Below are 8555 nucleotides of genomic sequence, written 5' to 3' on the forward strand. Positions count from 1 at the left end.
CACCAACTAATGGCAACTAACGGGCATTGCAGAGAGGGTAGGAGAAATAGAAGGAATTCTCTTTCAGAGAGATTCTTTCTATTAGGGAATCATATCACTCTAAGTTACCTGACCATACCTCATGTTAGCTGACCGGTGCAATATAATCGCATCACTTATGACCTCTGGAAAATGATGACATGATTTGTCTTCCTAGAAACCAGGAAGAAGGCAGGACAAAAAGAGGCTTATTATATGGTTCTTAAAATGTTGTGTTGATATCTCCCTTCTCCTGCTCATTGAGCCGTCTCTTAACTCCAACTCTAAAAACAATCAAATCGGCAGCATTATTCCTGGTAAGGACATATCAATCAATTGTCGTCTACTGTAATCAATCACACTTTTCTTTGACTTCCCTCTCCAAAGACTCCCCCTTGGCCACCACTCTCCTATATGGGTTGTTTACTCCCATTAGAATGTAAGCTCCCTGCGGGATGGAACTGTCTTGCTTGTACTGGTATTTTCAATGTTTAATATAGCCCCTTGTATATAGAAAATGCTTATTTTCCCCCCATTCATTCAAAAGAAAGAAGGGAAGATGGACTAGGATCGGGATCGGGGAAGCAATTCAGCAGAACTAACCAGGGTATTAAGGAAAACCTCTTCAGATGCTGAATCTCATTATTCCCTTCAGAAAAGCAAAAAAAAGGTCAGTAAAGAGATTCTTTGGGAAGCCAGACACAGAGAAGTATGATTATATAAAAGGAATAGGGAAATTTTGAGAATTTTGGTAATCTATTGGGATGCTAGGTGGCTCAGTGCATAGAAAACTGTGCCTGGAATCAGGAAGACCTGGGTTCAGATTTGGTCTCTGATACTTCCTAGCAGTGTGACCGTGGGCAAGTCACTTAAACCTGCTTGCCTCAGTTCTTTATCTATAAAATGAGCTGGAGAAGGAAATGGCAAATCTCTCCAAAATGGAGAACGACTGAACAACCTAGAGAAAATGTGTTTATCCACAAAGTTGTCAGTTCTGATTCTGACTGAGGGCCTTTAAAGTCCACTTGTGTGTCACATACCAAGTTCTATATTAAAAATCCATCCCACGCTTACTGGGAGGAAAGTGCTTTTATAAGCATCAAAGTGATAAATGTAAGCTTTGGTTTTTATTATGGTCACTGCCCAGCACAGGGCCATAGGTGGGGATGGATCTTCAGCAGGGGGCAGCAGAGGTTCTTTTAACAAGTCCAAAGCCACATGGCCTGATGCTCAAAGGCCTCCTGGATCTGGCCTCACCTCAGGAAGCCTCCACTGGCTTCAGATTTCTGCCTAAGAGCTTTGCTTTTTTTCTGGTCATGTAGATTCACATTTTTTTTTCTTTTTGTCTTCACAGAATGTCAGGTTCAGAAGGAACCTCAGGGGCCATCAACTCTGACAAGGAGTCATTAGAGGAACAACCTTTAATAAAGATGAACTTGTTATTTCCTAAGGAAACCCATTCTATTTTCTAGTGTTTAGGATCCTCCCACCCCTTACTTTGAGGAAAAATATCCACTTTGCAGTTTCTACCATCTGGGGCCAAATAGAACAATTCACTAAAACATTCAGATCATTTTATCCTATTGTCTAATGGTACCTCTGCCCCCATACTCTCTGCATAGTCATGTTTTTGATTTTTTGAATCTGTGCTTTTAATTTTTTAAATCTGAGTATAGGAATTTGCAGTCATACTTATCAAATTTAATCTTATTAAAATTAACTCTTTGTTCTAGCCTTTTGATATCTTTTAGGATACTGAATGGGCCGGCCAATGTTTTATCTATTTCTTTCAGACCAAGCATGAATGAATAATTTTATCTCTATCATTGATGAAAATATCGACTAGTTTCAAATCTGGCCTCAGACACTTCCTAGCAATATGACCCTGGACAAGTCACATAATCCCAATTGCCTAGCCCTTACTGATCTTCTGCCTTGGAACTGATACCTGGGATCCATTCTAAGATAGAAGGTAAGGGTTAAAAAAAAAAGAAATGTTGACATACAAAATCAAGGATAAATCCCTGGAGCACTCCACCAAAGACTTCTTTAGAGAACATTAATCTATCAATGACTAGAATTTCAGTATCATTATCCAATCAGTTACAAAATTGCCAAATATCCATTTATCATTCAGCCCAGGTCTCTACCTTGTTATCTACAGGGATGGTACAGAAGGCACTGTCGGATGTCTTGATGAAATCCAGGCAAGATAAATTTTTGGCAGATCTGTGATTTCACCCTTTGAACAAAGGAAATAATGTTAGATTGGCTTGAACTTCTTCATGAAGCTAATGGGCTGTTAGCAATTACTAGTTCTCTTTCTAAATGTCTATAAATTTATTCCTTTATTAATATGTTCTGGAATATTGTCAAGAATTATCAATATTCATATGCTCAAAGGGTGCTAAAAGACTGTCTGCCCTTTGATCCAGCAATAGCACTGTTGGGTTTGTACCCCAAAGAGATCATAAGGAAAAAGAGTTGTACAAGAATATTCATAGCTGTGCTCTTTGTGCTGGCAAAAAAAATTTGAAAACGAGGGGATGCCCTTCAATTGGGGAATGGCTGAACAAATTGTGGTATATGTTGTTGATGGAATACTATTGTGCTCAAAGCATTAATAAAGTGGAGGAATTCCATGTGAACTGGAACAACCTCCAGGAAGTGATGCAGAGTGAGAGGAGCAGAACCAGGAAAACATTGTACACAGAGACTGATACATTGTGGCACAATCAAATGTCATGGACTTCTCTATTAGCAGCAATGCAGTGATCAGAACAATTCTGAGGGACTTCTGAGAAAGGACAGTTACTCTGAGGAGTTCGGTTCCTGGACCTGGGACTGAACAGAGGTCCTCTGTGCCTTCTCAGGATAGAAATCCAGCTCTTCCTGGGATTGCCCCCACCTTTTCCTCTGACCAGTTTCCTCGTGGATTGTGCCTATTGAGAAACAAAGATGTAAGGGGGCTGGCGGATCTGTGAACTTCCCTGGAGGGGTATTTATGGGGAAAGGCAGGCTAAGCCAGGCCTAAAGATCAAGAACTTCTTTTCCTCTGTGCGGACTGTTGCTGAAGACATTCTACTCAGACATCTCTAGTCTAGTTAGTAGCGTAAGGCTAGAAAGAAGATAGAATAACTGTGAAGCCTGGGAGCCTTGGGCTCAGGGCTTTAGAACAGGGCACTCCTAGTTGCCTCTATCCTGATTTCTCCCTTTTAGGACTTTGTTATTAAACCACCCTTTTGCTGATACAACACAGTCAGATAAATCTTTGATGGGGTGAAAGGGGCTTGAAGAGTGAAGGGTTGCTTAGGGGGGAAGTTCTCAGTAACCCCCAGTTTTCATAAAATCTTGAGGTGATCATTATTACTTTCCCTCCAGCAGGGGCTGGACAGGAAGAGACATGGAGAAGTTAAGGCGCTAAGCAAAGTCCTGAACAAAAGCCATATCTTAAATCCTTCCGGGTCCCTATCCTGGACAGACTTCTGCTTGCTCCTTTATCTCAACCCTATTCCATTGGGACAAAGAACAGCCACTGCCTCTCTGTCAAGGAGAAGGGGTTTTCCTCTTCTAATTCATCTTGACTAGTACCAACCATCATCTCCTGAGGGGGGGGGCTCTTCCTTTTTCCTATCCTTCAACAAGCAGCTACTAGATCCAGCTCTCCATTAGAGTTAGCCAGGGCAGGGCAAGGGGGTTCCCTGTGAGTTAGTTAATATATCAACTCACTCTAACTAACCACTGGTCATCATTCCAGGGATCCCTTTCTGTTATCTTTTGAACAGAAATGAACATTTTCCTATGTTAAGAAATATACACTATTCCTGACTTATGCCACCCTCCATCCGTAACTATTTGTAAAGCAGAGAATTTGATAGCCACTCAGATTGTGTGGTGGTGGTGTTTTTTAAATATTAAGGAAAGTGTATATTTTGGACAGTGCTTTTTTAAAAATTTAAATCTTTATTTTAAATTAAAACATTTTATTTAATTAATTAATTTAGAATATTTTCCCGTGGTTACCTGATTCATAATCTTTGCCTCCCTTCCTCACTCCCCGATCTTGTAGTCAATGAGTAATTCAGCTGGGTTTTACACGTGCCATTGATCAAGACCTATTTCCATATTATTAATATTTGCACTAGAGTGATCATTTAGAATCTACATCCCCAATAATATCCCCATCAACCCATGTGATCAGGCAATTGTTTTTCTTCTGCATTTCTGCCCCCACAATTCTTTCTCTGGATGTGGAGAGCATTCTTTCTCATAAGTCCCTCAGGATTGTCCTGGGTCATTGCATTGCTGCTAGTAGAGAAGTCCATGACATTCTATTGTACCACAGTGTATCAGTCTCTGTGTACAATGTTCTCCTGGTTCTGCTCCTCTCACTCTGCATCAATTCCTGGAGGTTGTTCCAGTTCACATGGAATTCCTCCACTTTATTAATGCTTTTAGCACAATAGTATTCCATCACCAACATGTTCCACAATTTGTTCAGCCATTCTCCAATTGAAGGGCATCCCCTCATTTTCCAATTTTTGGCCACCACAAAGAGCGCAGCTATGAATATTCTTGTACAAGTCTTTTTCCTTATGATCTCTTTGGGGTACAAACCCAGCAGTGCTGTGGCTGGGTCAAAGGGCAGACAGTCTTTTATCACCCTTTGGGCATAGTTCCATATTGTTTGGCAGTGCTTTTAACTGGAAATAAAGATGACCACTGACCACTCAGTAAGTGTCTAAGGCTGACTTTGAACTCAAGTCTTCTCTAATCCAGGTCCAGCATTTTATCTAAAGTACCACCCAGTAGCCTCCTAACTCTAGTTTGATATTGCTCATACTCCTCAAGTAGTCACACTTTTTGTTGTCCATAGCATTCATTGTCAACATAAGCTGAGAGTTAATGCTTCTCATATGATTCTTCCTGGACCAGGTTTTGCTTTTAATTAATTCATTTTAATTGCTTTTATTTTCTTTATGTATCTTAAAAAAAGATAGATAAAAAATTAAAAAAAATCCCTTACTTTCTGTCTTAGTATCAATCCTGAGGTAGAAGATCAGCAAGGGCTAGGCAATGGGGCTTGCCCGGGGTCACACAGCTAGGAAGAGTGTGGCCAGACTTGAACCCATCTCCAGGTCTGGTACTCCATGCCCTGTGCCGACCTAGCTGCCCATCTCTATTGTACTTTTTAAAAGTGGAAGTTGCATATTGTTACTTTATTTTTAGGCAACTCCCACTTTCCTTTTTCATGGGAATAATTTGTTTTTTTGTGTCTTAAGTTTGTAATTCTGGAAAGCATCATGGTCTTCTTGAGCCAACTAATGCTATAGATTTTTAGACTATGATATCCTCCCTATCCTTTGCCCAAGATTTTTGTTTTTTTCCCCCCAAATTGAAGATACCTTTACTCTGTGCCTGGTTCCTTTGTCCAGCAGAAACTCTAAGAGACCCATCACTTATAATTCAGTAAGCAGTCCATCTTTGTTGTCTAGGTTCAGGTACATAGCAGCACTTTCCCTCATTATTTCCTACTTTAAAAAGGGAAATTATTATTAAAGCAAGTAAGAATTTACGCTTCTATGCTTTTCACAGAGACAATTTCAGTGACTGACTGGACCGTTGAAGTCCTCCATCTGGGCCATATCATGCCTCTATAACAGGCTGGTGATTTGTATCCCAAAATCATCATCCATTTTCAACTTCTGATTAAGTCCATCAATAATGTCACTTGGTTCAAATCTGGTTTCAGACTCTTTCTAGCTGTGTGACTCTGGGCGAGTCACTTAACCCCTATTGCCTAGCCCTTGCTGTTCTTCTGGTTTGTGTATTTCCTTACAAAAGCCTAATTTTAAAATTCATTGACAAAGCATTTTAATCATTGCTCTTTTCATTTAATTTATTCCTTTTAGATTAAGGATACACTTTCAGGGGCAGCAAGATGGCTCAGTGAATATAGTATGTGACCTGGAGTCAAAAAGATCTTCTTAAATTAAAGTCTGGATTCAGACACTTTCTACCTGTGTGATCTTGGGCAAGTCACTTAACTCTGCCTCAGTTTCCTCATCTGTAAAATGAGCTGGAGCAAGAAATACCTTGGTATTTCTTTGCCAAGAAAACTTCAGATGGAGTCATGAAGAATTAGACACAACTGAAATGACTGAATGACACACACTTTCAGACTTTCTCCTAGTCGTATTCTATTTATGTGTCACATCTCAGTTTCAGTAATATTTACAAGATCAAATTCACCTTCCTGCATTAAGATCTCTAGTTCATTTTGCTCATCTAAACTACATATTCTAGCACTGAAGCACCACAGTTGAGCCCACAGGTGCTAGAGTACTGCACTACTCTTAGGCAAATGGCATGAAAGAGGTTCAGTTTGGGGGGAGTCTTTATCTTAAAAATACAGAGTAGAAACACAGAAGAAAAACAACTGCTTGATCACATAGATCGATGGGGATATGATTGGGGATGTAGACTCTAAATGATCACCCCAGTGCAAACATCAATAATATGGAAATAGACCTTGATCAATGATATGTAAAACCCAGTAGAATTGGGCGTTGGCTATTGGAGTGGGGTCGAGGAGGGGAGAGAAAGAACATGAATCATGTAACCATGAAAATTTTTCTTAATCAATTAAATAAAATTTAAAAATTTAAATTAAAAAAATGTCCCCAACTCATAAGAAGAAATACAAAGAAAGACACAATGCTGGCCAAGGCCTAGGTACAAATTCACCTGTTTCAAGTTCATACTACATATGAGGCCATTGGTAAGATAGGGTAAAGAATGCTGCCCCCCCCAATAGAAAAGAATCAAAGCATGGGGAATACAGAAATATATATTTCATGAGATCACTGATATAACCTATATCAGACTATTTGCCACCTCAGAGAGGAGGAAAGAGAGGAACAGAGAGAATCTGAATTATATTATAATATATAATTATATATTATATCAGAAAACAATTGTCAAAATTGTTTCTACATGTAATTGAAAAAATTAATTAAATTAAATTAAACTTAAAAAAAAGAAAGAAGAGTCAAAGCAAAGAATGCAGTACTTGCAATATGAGAAGAACTAAGCCTGATTTTGAAGCTGTTTCTTTTATAACAGATACAGCTATTACTATGAATGATGTCAGAGATGAAGACTCAAGGCTTTCCATGTCATTCTCAAATGTCAAGTCCTTTCAACCCAAGGCCATTAAAGGTCTGGAAATAGTCAAAAAGTTTTGAGGAGACCTCTGAATACATATTCCCTTGCTTGATCCCCTTAGATTAATTTAGCCTCTCTATAATATTTTTCTTCTTTTTTCCAAAACAAAGCAATTTTAATGTTCTGTCACTTTTTAATTTTTGTACAAAGCTGCCATCTGTAATATTGTATTATTATAATATTATAAATAATCTATAGCTATCTGAGTTGATGGATTTTTAAAAATTGCTGTCCCTATTCTTGTATATAATCTCCTATGAATTATTGGTCCTCCCCATCTCTTCAAATATCACACATATTCTTCTTTGTAGTATCTGGTTTATTGGGAAAATTTGAAAATTTTTCTTCCCTCTTATTTTAAAAAAAGTTCCTGATCATCCATGTAAATCATTTTTTAACCAGGCTTTGTTGGGTACATTCCATTCCTATCCAAGAGTCCATCGTTGCTATATCTTAAGCCATGGTCTAAAATTTCAAAACACACCCTCAGAGACCCACTTTGTTGAAATTCTTACCTTCCATCTTAGAATCAACATTAAGTATTGGTTCCAAAGCAGAATTGTGGTAAGGGCTAGGCAATGGGGATGATTTGTGTATGGTTGCATAGCTAAGAAGTGTTTAAAGCCAGATCTGAGCCCAGGACCTGGCCTGACTCTATCTACTAAGCCACCTCGCTACCCCTCGAACTCACTTTCTTTACTGAAATCTCTGCCTCCATTTGGCTGCTCCAATATATGTGCTCCTAAAATCTTTAGTTTCTTACACAGAACTCATGGTCACTAGCAATGATTATCGAGGCTTCCCCTGTTGGTGTTCTCTTGGTTCCTCTCATTTCACTCTTCATTACTTCTTATAGATCTTCCAAAGTTTTTTTTTTTTTTAAATTAACCTACCCATCATTATTCCATCACCGCCATATACCACGAATTGTCCAGCCATTCTCCAATTGATGGGCATTCTCTCAATTTCCAGTTCTTTGATGCTACAAAGAGAGTTGTTATAAACATTTTAGAATATGTAGGTTCTTTTCCTTTTCCCCTGACCTTCTGGGGAAACAGACCCAGAGATAGAATATTATGGTAGAAAGAACTTGCTCTTTGACCCAGGACAAGTCATTTAAGTTTTTTGAACAGCAGTTTCTTCATTTGCAGAATGGAAATAATTGAATACCTAATAGGAATGGAGCCGAAATCTTCATTTTATAAAACTTATTTTATGAGTTTATTGGTAGTGCAGTGGATTTGGAGTAAAAACACCTAGGTTTTGCTACTAGTTTTTACTTATGTGAACTTGAAAGCAAGCCATTTGTT

The sequence above is a fragment of the Monodelphis domestica genome, chromosome 7 (assembly GCF_027887165.1).
Source record: "Monodelphis domestica isolate mMonDom1 chromosome 7, mMonDom1.pri, whole genome shotgun sequence".
NCBI lineage: Eukaryota > Metazoa > Chordata > Mammalia > Didelphimorphia > Didelphidae > Monodelphis > Monodelphis domestica.